General features: G+C 47.5%; 1 non-coding gene and 1 pseudogene across 1 annotated transcript; both read left to right on the top strand.

The window, feature by feature from the left end:
* The first annotated feature begins 2,166 nt into the window (after positions 1-2,166).
* Positions 2,167-2,320, top strand: LOC149222041 (5.8S ribosomal RNA). Its single transcript, XR_016249739.1, has one exon. It is a non-coding gene; the product is annotated as a 5.8S ribosomal RNA (ribosomal RNA).
* A 247-nt stretch (positions 2,321-2,567) lies between these two features.
* LOC149222042 (25S ribosomal RNA) lies at positions 2,568-4,819 on the top strand (annotated as a pseudogene).
* Positions 4,820-10,000: the final 5,181 nt, after the last annotated feature.

A 10,000-nucleotide genomic window follows, 5' to 3' on the forward strand; every position in this document is an offset into this window, starting at 1 on the left:
CGCCTGGTAGCTCAAACCTTCTGTGAGGCGAGATTGTCAGGGTGCGGTCAAGTATGGGATGGATGAAGAGCGGTTCAACCCGTTGGGCTTGCCACCCTAGTCCCTCCCGATCGTTCCTTCGACATGCCCTCACGGAAGGGTTGGGTGTCGAGGTAATGAAAAACCCATCCCTCGGTCTGAGCTCCATCGAGATCGAAATTTTCCTCGCCGACAGGCATGAGGGTGGAAATCTTATCTCATGCCTTTGCCATCGAGGGAATTCCTCATCCTCTCGTGACCCACTCCCCTTCTGAGGGAAAAAGAAGTAGCGGGTCATGTCTTTGTTCCTCCCTTTGGATTGTGGGTTTTTTGTGTGGTGTGCACTTTGCGAATGTCCCTCTCTCTAGTGGCCTTGCACCATCGATGTATTTGTGGCCCGTGGCTTTCTCCAGCGTTGAGCGTCAGCCCGTGACAACTCCTCTTTGGAGTTTGATTATTTGACCCCCGTTGACTCTCTCGCTGGAAAGGTTGTCGGGTGTTTTGTACACGGAGGGGTGCAAGAGTGGGGTGGGTTTGTGTTATTGGCAGCGGTCTATTTGTCGTTTGAAGCCTTGTGCCGCTGGGTTGGGGAGCTGTGTGCCTCTCAGTGACGTGCTCCAGACACTGGTCTCATCGTGGCCCTTGTCTTTTCTATTGGTCAGTTTTAGGTTGTGATTTATTTGCTTGGTTGTTTGCTATGTTGTAAAGCTGGAAAGGGTGTTGTGTTGAATGCATGTGGGAGGGTGTGGAGAGGTGGGACGCTTTTTTGATTGGGTTCCTTGTTTGATTTCTTTTTGGTTAGCGGACATCTACTCGGTGCGCTGTTGAGCTTCTCTCTTTTCTTGGGATCTTTGTTTCTTTGGTGTTGTTTTCTTCCCTTCTTCCTTTTGCCCCTAGCTTTACGGAGGAGAGGTGGGATTGTTGTGGATTGGTGTTCAGGAAGGATGAAAAGCAGTGCAAGTTCCCAGGGTGGCCACCCTAGTCCTTCTCGATCATCGTCCCCTGCAGTTCCCCCCTTTTCCAAAGGCGCGGGGTTTGGGAAGCTTGTTCTCTGTTTGAGCCTCCCCTTGTGAGCCGATAGCCACGTTTGATATCTCTTGCTTTCCTGTTGTTTTCTTCCCTTCTTGCTTTTGGCCCCTTGGCTTTACGGAGAAAAGGTGGGATTGTTGTGGATTGGTGTTCAGGAAGGATGAAAAGCAGTGCGAGTTCCAAGGGTGGCCACCCTAGTCCTTCTCGATCTCCGTCCCCTGCAGTTCCCCCCTTTTTGCGAAGGCACAGGGGTCGGGAAGCTTGTTCTCTGTTTGAGCCTCCCCCTATGAGCTGGTGGACGCGTTTGATATCTCTCTTTCTTTCATGTTGTTTGCTTCCCTTCTTCCTTTCGACCCCTAGCTTTACGGAGAAAAGGAGGGATTGTTGTGGGTTAGTGTTCAGGAAGGACGAAAAGCAGTGCGAGTTCCCAGGGTGGCCACCCTAGTCCTTCTCGATCACCATCCCCTGCAGTTCCTCCATTTTTGTGAAGGCACGGGGTTGGGGAAGCTTGTTCTCTATTTGAAGCCTCCCCTTGTGAGCCGGTAGCCATGGTTGATATATCCCTTTCTCTCTTGTTATTTTCTTCCCTTCTTCCTCGTGGCCCCTAGCGTTATGGAGAAAAGGTGGGATTGTTGTGGATTGGTGTTCCGGAAGGACGAAACGCAGTACGAGCTCCCGGGGTGGCCACCCTAGTCCTTCTTGATCGTCGTCCCCTTTAGTTCCCCCCTTCAGTTCCCAATGGCACGGGGCTTTGGGAGGCTTGTGCCATTTTTGTGCTTTGTTTTCTACCCTTTCATTCCTTTCGGTCCCTAACTCTACGGAGAAAAGGGGGAATCATTGCGGGCTAGTGTCGGGGAAGGGCTAAAAGCAGTGCGAGCTCCCGGGGTGGCCACCCTAGTCCTTCTCGATCGCTGTTCCACACATTTACCCCCTTTTTGCGAGGGCGTGAGGCTGGGGGAGATTGTCCTCTGTTCGAGCCTCCCGCTGTGAGGGGGTTAGACACCTTTGTTTCTCTTTCTCTCATGCGTTTTTCCTCCTTTTGCCCCTTGGCCTTAAATTTGTTGTGGGGGGGCCCCTATTCAGTTTTGTGGCCAATTTTTCGGTAATACACGTGGAAACGACTCTCGGCAATGGATATCTCGGCTCTTGTTACGATGAAGAACGTAGAAAAATGTGATACTTAGTGTGAATTGCAGAATCCCGTGAATCATCGAGTTTCTGAACGCAATTTGCGCCCGAGGCCTCGATCGAGGGCACGTCTGTCTGGGCGTCGCATCCCATTCAAATGCACTCCTTGAAATATACTAGGGAGCAGCGGAGCTGGTCGTCCATGCCCCGTGCGGTGCAGTCGGCTGAAATACGTCAAGTGATGTTTCATGGCATGCATCAGCGAGCGGTGATCTTGTCCCCTTGGATGGGCAGTCAGCGTTAGCTGATGCGGGCTTTGTGTGGCATCGCTCGAACTTGCTTTGCTCTCTCTTGTCCTCCCATGGGGTAGGGCGGATTTAGCTCCAACTTTGCGACCCCAGCTCAGGCGAAAACACCCGCTGAGTTTAAGCATATAATTAAGTGGAGGAAAAGAAACTTACAAGGATTCCCCTAGTAGCAGCGAGCGAAATGGGAAGAGTCCAGCATGAAAATCGGGTGGTGGCCCTGCCTGAATTGTAGTCTGTAGAAGCGTCCTCAGCGGTGGACCTGGGCCAAGTCCCTTGGAAGGGGGTGCCTGAGAGGGTGACAGCCCCGTCGGCCTGGGACCCTGCCGCATCACGAGGCATTGTCGGCGAGTCGGGTTGTTTGGGAATGCAGCCCTAATTGGGTGGCAAATTCCGTCCAAGGCTAAATACGAGCGAGAGACCGATAGCGAACAAGTACCACGAGGGAAAGATGAAAAGGATGGAGAGGCTAAAGAGTGCTTGAAATTGCTAGGAGGGAAGCGGATGGAGGCTGTCGATGCATGTCGGTCGGATGTGGAACAGCTCAGGCTGGTCCGCTGCTCAACTTGAGGTGCAAACTAACGCGGGTTGCTGCATCGTCACAAGCGTAGGTGGATTACTGCCTGTCGGTTTGTCGCTGAGGTGGTCGAGGAACGAAGCGTGTGCCCTTGTGGTGGGCTGTGTGCACCTACGTGCTCGTGGTGTTGGTTGGCGGGCTTTCCATTCGACCCGTCTTGAAACACGGACCAAGGAGTCTAACATGTGTGCGAGTCGGTGGGTTTGAAAACCTGTGAGGCGAAAGGAAGCTGACGGGCGAGATCCCCTCTCTGGGGGGGTGCATCGTCGACCGAACTTGACCTTATGTGAAGGGTTCGAGTGCGAGCACACCTATTGGGACCCGAAAGACAGTGAACTATGCCTGAGCAGGGCGAAGCCAGAGGAAACTCTGGTGGAGGCTCGTAGTGATACTGATGTGCAAATCATTCGTCTGACTTGGGTATAGGGGTGAAAGACTAATCGAACCATCTAGTAGCTAATTTCCTCTGAAGTTTCCCTCAAGATAGTTGGAGCTCACGCGCGAGTTTTATCGGGTAAAGCAAATGATTAGAGGCATCAGGGGCGTAACACCCTCGCCCTATTCTCAAACTTTAAATAGGTAAGAGGGTGCGACTGCTCCATTGAGCCCCGCCGTGGAATCGAGAGCTCCAAGTGGGTCAGTTTTGGTAAGCAGAACTGGTGATGCGGGATGAACCGAAAGTCGAGTTACGGTGCTGAATTGCGCGCTAACCTAGATCCCACAAAGGGTGTTGGTTGATTAAGATAGTAGGACGGTGGTCATGGAAGTCGAAATCCGCAAAGGAGTGTGTAACAACTCACCTACCGAATCAACTAGCCCCGAAAATGGATGGCGCTGAAGCGCGCAACCTATACTCGACCGTCAGAGCAATTGCCTGGCTCCGATGAGTAGGAGGACACGGGGGTCGTTGAGAAACCTCGGGTGTGAGCTTGGGTGGATCGGCCCCCGGTGCAGATCTTGGTGGTAGTAGCAAATATTCAAATGAGAACTTTGAAGACTGAAGTGGGGAAAGGTTCCATGTGAACAACACTTGGACATGGGTTAGTCGATCCTAGGAGATGGGGAAGCCTTGTATCAAGGGTGCACTCTGCATGAGCATCGAAAGGGAATCGGGTTAATATTCCCGAACCAGGACATGGCAGCGGGTGGCAACATTAGGAAATCCAAAGACATCATCGGGGGCCCCGGGAAGAGTTATCTTTTCTTTTTAACAGCTTTCCTACCCTGGAATCGTCTCACCCGGAGATAGGGTCCAACAACTGGAAGAGCACCACACGTCTTGTGATGTTCGGTGTGCCCTCGGCGGCCCTTGAAAATCTAGAGGACCGAGTACCATTCATGCCCGGTCGTACTCATAACCGCATCAGGTCTCCAAGGTGAATAGCCTCTGCTCAATAGAACAATGTAGGTAAGGGAAGTCGGCAAAACGGATCCGTAACTTTGGGAAAAGGATTGGCTCTGAGGGATGGGCCTAGGGGTCTGCGCCCTCAACTTGTGGCCTGTCGGCAGTCTGCCCAAGCTGCTCTCGCGACGAGGGCAGGCAATCGCGTGCCGATTGGGCTACAGGCATAGAATGCCCCCTGCTGGGGGCTTTTCCCTAGGCGTTGAACAGTCGACTCAGAACTGGTATTGTTATAGACATTTTTGTGCCTTACAGCATGAAGCATGAAATGTCAATAATCTAAGGGATCCAAAGTCCCTAAACATGTTGTTCCTACCCCTAGAGGAACAAGGTCAGCAAACCACAGCACTGAATATCAGTTCTCCACCTGAAAACACTCAAAAACAAGCTAATTCTGGATCATGTCAACTGCTCCACTGAGCATCTGCGCTGAATGTCAACTGCTCCACTGTGTACCTACGTTGAATGTTAACTACAAAGAAGGCTACCTGCACTGGGTGAGTTTGGCCAAGTGGCACAGTCATTCCTCAAGGTGTCAATGCCCAGGAAGCTTCCAAAATGACACTTGGATCAGAGAATTCGCCTAGTGATGAGTAAGAGGGTCTAGATCTCCAAGTGGAAGCAAGAACCTCCAAGTGGACTCAAGAACCGAAGAATAACTGAAGTGGGAGAGGACACTAGTCAGCTCCATGCCAAGCTCAAGCTGACTCATCCTTTCTCCAAAACTCCTATATATAGAGCTCTCTCATGAGGTCTAGGGGGGCTGGAATCTGGTGAATGTAAGGAAGTGTTGTTGGTTTGAGTATAGAACTATTGGGTGATTTGCTTGAAGGAGGTGAAGAGGAGATTTCTTTCTGCTGGGAGGTGATGCTGGATTGGGCCTTTTATGGTTGTATCACTTCCTGAACTTTACTTCTTCCATTAATAAAGCATTTGAGGTTCTTCTATATGCATGTGTCTCAATGGTGTATTGTTACGCTTGTATATTTGATTTATTCTAATCCTTGAATCAATTATGAATGTATGCTTCTTGTAGTTTCCTTTTCTTGTGATTTTGCAGGATCTTGGTGTAGCTGGGCCAGTGAAAGAGCAAGGAGCTGGGAGCAAGCAGCAAAGAGAGAAGATTGGATCAATCATTAGCGGAAGACATCGGTTAGTGGATCTCTTCCTCCTCTCTCTTACATCTCATAAAGAAGTAATCTCGAATAGCTTTGCTTTTCCCAACAACAAATTGGTGACTCCACTGGGGATCGTATCTTGTTGGTTGTTTGTGTTTTTGCTATTCATTTCATAAACACAGGGAGTACCGAATCGAACTGCATTTGGAGCTTTCAAATGCAAAGTAGAGGGCAGCTACTCTAGCTCAGTTTCTGGGCATGTTTATGATTTGAAGAGCTGATCCAAAAGGACCCTAAATAGCTCTTAGTGATAGCTTTTCATCCTCCTTTTCATCCCTTAGTGTGTACTTGATTGATAGCTTCTGATTTGGCCAAAAACTGTGAATTTTTTAGCAATCTGTGACCCGGAAACTGAGAAAAACGAAAGTTTGAATCTTCATTGCAGACATTGTGAAGGCAGTCTACATTTCAGCGCAGATCCCGAAGGGGCTACCTGTGCTGAATGTCAAACTGACAGTGTACCACCTGCGCTGAAGCAGTTTTGCCTAGTGCTACTGGGTTTCCCTCCTGTTTATTGCCCTGTTTTCACCCTTGTTTTTGCTGCCTGTTATCAGTCAATGTACCTATCTGAAACCAACTTTCCTTGCCACTATTCCGCCTCGGTTGTATAAAGAAACTGTGTTTGTTATTTGTGTATTTCTTGTATCATTTGCAGTTTCCCATAACGAAAGTGAACTAGTCTTGCTGTGGCCTCTTAGATCTAGACCTGTGATAAAGTGTCGTTTTGATCTTAAGAGTTAGTTTGTTTGTTGTTCATAGCTGATTGAGCTTTTGCTTTCGTCATATGGTTTGAATTTATATGTTTCTAGTGTCGAAACAAGTAAATCTTAAGGTGTCTTTTGATTTTGGACAAGCTTGTTTGCTTTCACTTGAAATTGAATTCAAAGTTATACAACAACTTTCTTTTTGTATTGCATCAACATTAAGAAAGAGAAAAGAAATACTTGCATTGTGCATGTGCATTATGACAGTTTGCATGTCGATTTAGGAAAAAGTGCATTAGTGTGTGCTCTACGATCTGTGTGAAAAGATGATGTCTTTTTTTTCCCTCAGTAGTTAAGATTTTCAAAGTTGAAAGATTGAAAAGCTTGCTTATCATCTTAGACTGCATTTAGGAGTGTTACCATACATCTCGTGGTGATCCATAAAGGCAAACTGCTAAACAAGATCAACCTTAAAATAAATTGAATTTACATAACAACGCATTGAAACATAACGCAAACACATAGAGGTCTAAGCTAGAGACGTGTTCCGGCGTCGTTAAACGTGATATCTTAGCGTTGAGTGGTTGGGTGATTCCTCCACAGTGAAGCGATAAGTATCAATACGGACTTGTGCTCCCACGTACCGTCAAGTATATATTGGGAGACCCCTATAGGAACAAAGCCTTTATCCATAGGAAACCATGTCGGCCGCCCTACTGATCGCAATGCAGTGAACACAGCATTCACGAAGATCGACCACTCGTACCGTAAAACGTATTCTGTGGTTTTGCGAAAAGTTTGGCACACCCTCTGCCTAGAACTCTAGAGTAGTTTCTTTTGGCCTTTTTCAAACTCTATAACTGAAAAAGTCCATCTGAGCATTTGTCACTTCGGGCTCGTTAAAACATCGAAGGAGACTAGAGTCATCTTTAGCTTTTTCTCGACTCTTAAAAAGTGAAAAAGCAAGTTGTGTCTAAAGCGTCGTTATAAAATTTATTTTAAGCGGAACATAATCACCTCCTATTCCTGCGTTGATTTGTAGGTTGAGAACACGGAACGCCCCAACCAAGGAATTCCACATGATGGAAATCCTAGTCCTTTCTCCTCTTGGGGAGAAGTTGATGCGCCCCACATGGCCACATTGTCACTTCCAGGACTGACAATTAGCTTGCCTACTTGGCTATTCTCAACCAATGTGGTTCAGAACACCATGGTTCCTGAACAATCGAGTCAACAGTTAGACTAGTCTAGAGCTACCCACCAGCCTTCTACTTCCTATAACTCTTCATCCAATCCTCCATCTTCGCAAGGTAGAGCCGGCAAAATCCAAGCTCCCATGGAGAAGAAGGAGAAGAAGAAGAGAGAGAAGAAGAAGAAGGAGCCTAAGGCGACTGGGGGCAAGCAAAAGACATCTGACAAAAACCCACACACAGCACAGCGGGCCTAAATCGCCATGTGTCATATGTAAAGGAGACCACTTCCATAGAGATTGTCCCTGTATTCCCCAGATACTAAGGGACTGGTCCCCTCGGTTGCACAATTCGGGAGCATCAACCTCTGATAGTCATGTTGAATGCTTACCGTCAACCAGCGAAAGTGAAGGTTCAAGACAAAGAGGGGGAGCAAGATCCCCCTGCAGACTGTGTGAAGGCGATCACGCCATCCACCATTGTCCCTTCTTAGATGAAGCGAAGAGAGTTTTGGAAGATCGCCCGGTTTCACCGTTGAGACTTCCTCCTGGATACAAAAAACTCGTGCCAAGTCCTTCGTTGGTTGAAAATATAGCTGACCCGCTCAAGTGGTCAGCTGAAGCGTCATTCGTTGAAAATGAACCTACTGAATCCAGACCAGACGAAAGTCTAAAGGTCGAAATGGCAGTTGACCCGGTTCTCCCTTCAGAGGTTTCATTCTCAAATGACACTGTCACTGAAGATTCATCTTCAAATGACACCCTCACTGAAGAGAATAAGGATGACACCATCCAGATTCTTTTCATCAACACAGACTCTGATGAGCGTCAGGGCAATGCGCCCATTCCTTTATCGCAGGAAGGAACATCGTCAGGGTCATATCCGGCCGTATATTCGGTCCCACCACCAAGCAACCTAGTTGTGTCCTTTGATTGGAACCAACTAGGCAGACCCCGGTTGCCAGCCAATGTACCATTCAGAATCATAGTCCAAATTTATAGAATGGTAATGGCTGGCACTATCATTGGGCATCTATGAGTATCCTTTCCTCTATTGCTTGGAAAGCACTGGGTTCCCCGACGCTTTTGCCTGAGATAAGAAATCTCTCAGGTTTTGATAAAGGAACCAGTCGACCATTAGGGATCCTCCCCAATGTACCTGTTACATTGAAAGGGAAGACCGTTCAAATGAACGTGATGGTCGTTCAAGGACCCTTGGATTATAACCTACTCCTTGGACGAGACTATATATATTGCATGGGAGCTATAGTCTCCTCACTCTTTAGAGTAATGTGTTTTCCACACGAAGGAAGAATGGTCAAGCTCGTAGATCAACTTTCATTTCCGGGATCACGCATCGCAAATAGTCACGTACCAACCCTCAATGGTATATTCACTCAAGAAATGTCTCCACCCCCTGTCCTCCTTCCCGATGAGTGCGAGTGATTCGGAAAGATGGGACTGGAACCCAGGGGGCATGCATCCTAGTCTGCTTCGGGCAGAGGAAACCTTGGGTATAAGGTAGAATTTCCGCGAGAGAATATGACTAGTCCGTACCCCGTCCGTGGTTGGAAGAGGGGTTGTTCTAGAATAGGATTCTTTTGTCAAGGTTACTTGTTTGACAAAGGTCATTCACCATTGTCCACTTCGGTAGACAGTGCCGAGGAAATGTTTTCGTTTGAAGAAGTTAACAAGACAATCTTTGGGTAACCAGAAGGAGGCAAGCCTCCCTCAATAACACATATGTTTTGTCTTTGAGTAGTGTTATTCTCTTGTCGCAAGTAGCTGCTCTCTTGTCGCAAGTAGTTTTTCTCTTGCGATCTTGCAAAAGATCTGTTAAAAGTTGGGCGACGGGAAGACAAGTACCGCATAAGACCCGTTAAAAATAACGAGAAGACAAGTATCGTTAACATTAGACTAGCAAGACGACAAGTAGCTATGAACACCCAAAGAAAAGCAGAGGTGGGGGAGAGGAGGGGCAGCCTTGAAATTGTATTTTATACCTGGGGGCATGCAAACCTTTTGGAGTGCAAGCTAAGAGCGGTTATTTATCTGTTTTTGGGATTAGCCGTTTCCGAACTTGCATAAAGAAAGGATGAGTGAGCATAGCTTTGGTAAGGCGCAAGCTCTATAAAAAATGGGATCTTTTAGGAGACATTCTTATCTTATGACTGGTATATTCGAGTAGTTTTACCGCGGAATTTATGCTCGTTAAAAAATAGAAAAGCGAAGATCCGAGCAGTTTTTGTACATAGTTCATGCTCGTTAAAAAATAAACACAAGATTGAGCAGTGTTTTGGCGCATTCAAGCTCGTTAAATAAAAAATGAACCTATCCTGGTAAATAACCATTGTGATCGTAAATTTATTAGCCATAAAAAGCCTTGGTCGTGTTTTCACCTGCCACCTCCATTCCATTTGGCCGATCATTCACCCCCATATGATTGTTTACCCATTTTGAGGAACAGCTG

Source organism: Pinus tabuliformis, chromosome Q, assembly GCF_031772625.1.
Source record: "Pinus tabuliformis cultivar Carrire ecotype Pingquan chromosome Q, CPIR1, whole genome shotgun sequence".
NCBI classification, from domain to species: Eukaryota; Viridiplantae; Streptophyta; class Pinopsida; order Pinales; family Pinaceae; genus Pinus; species Pinus tabuliformis.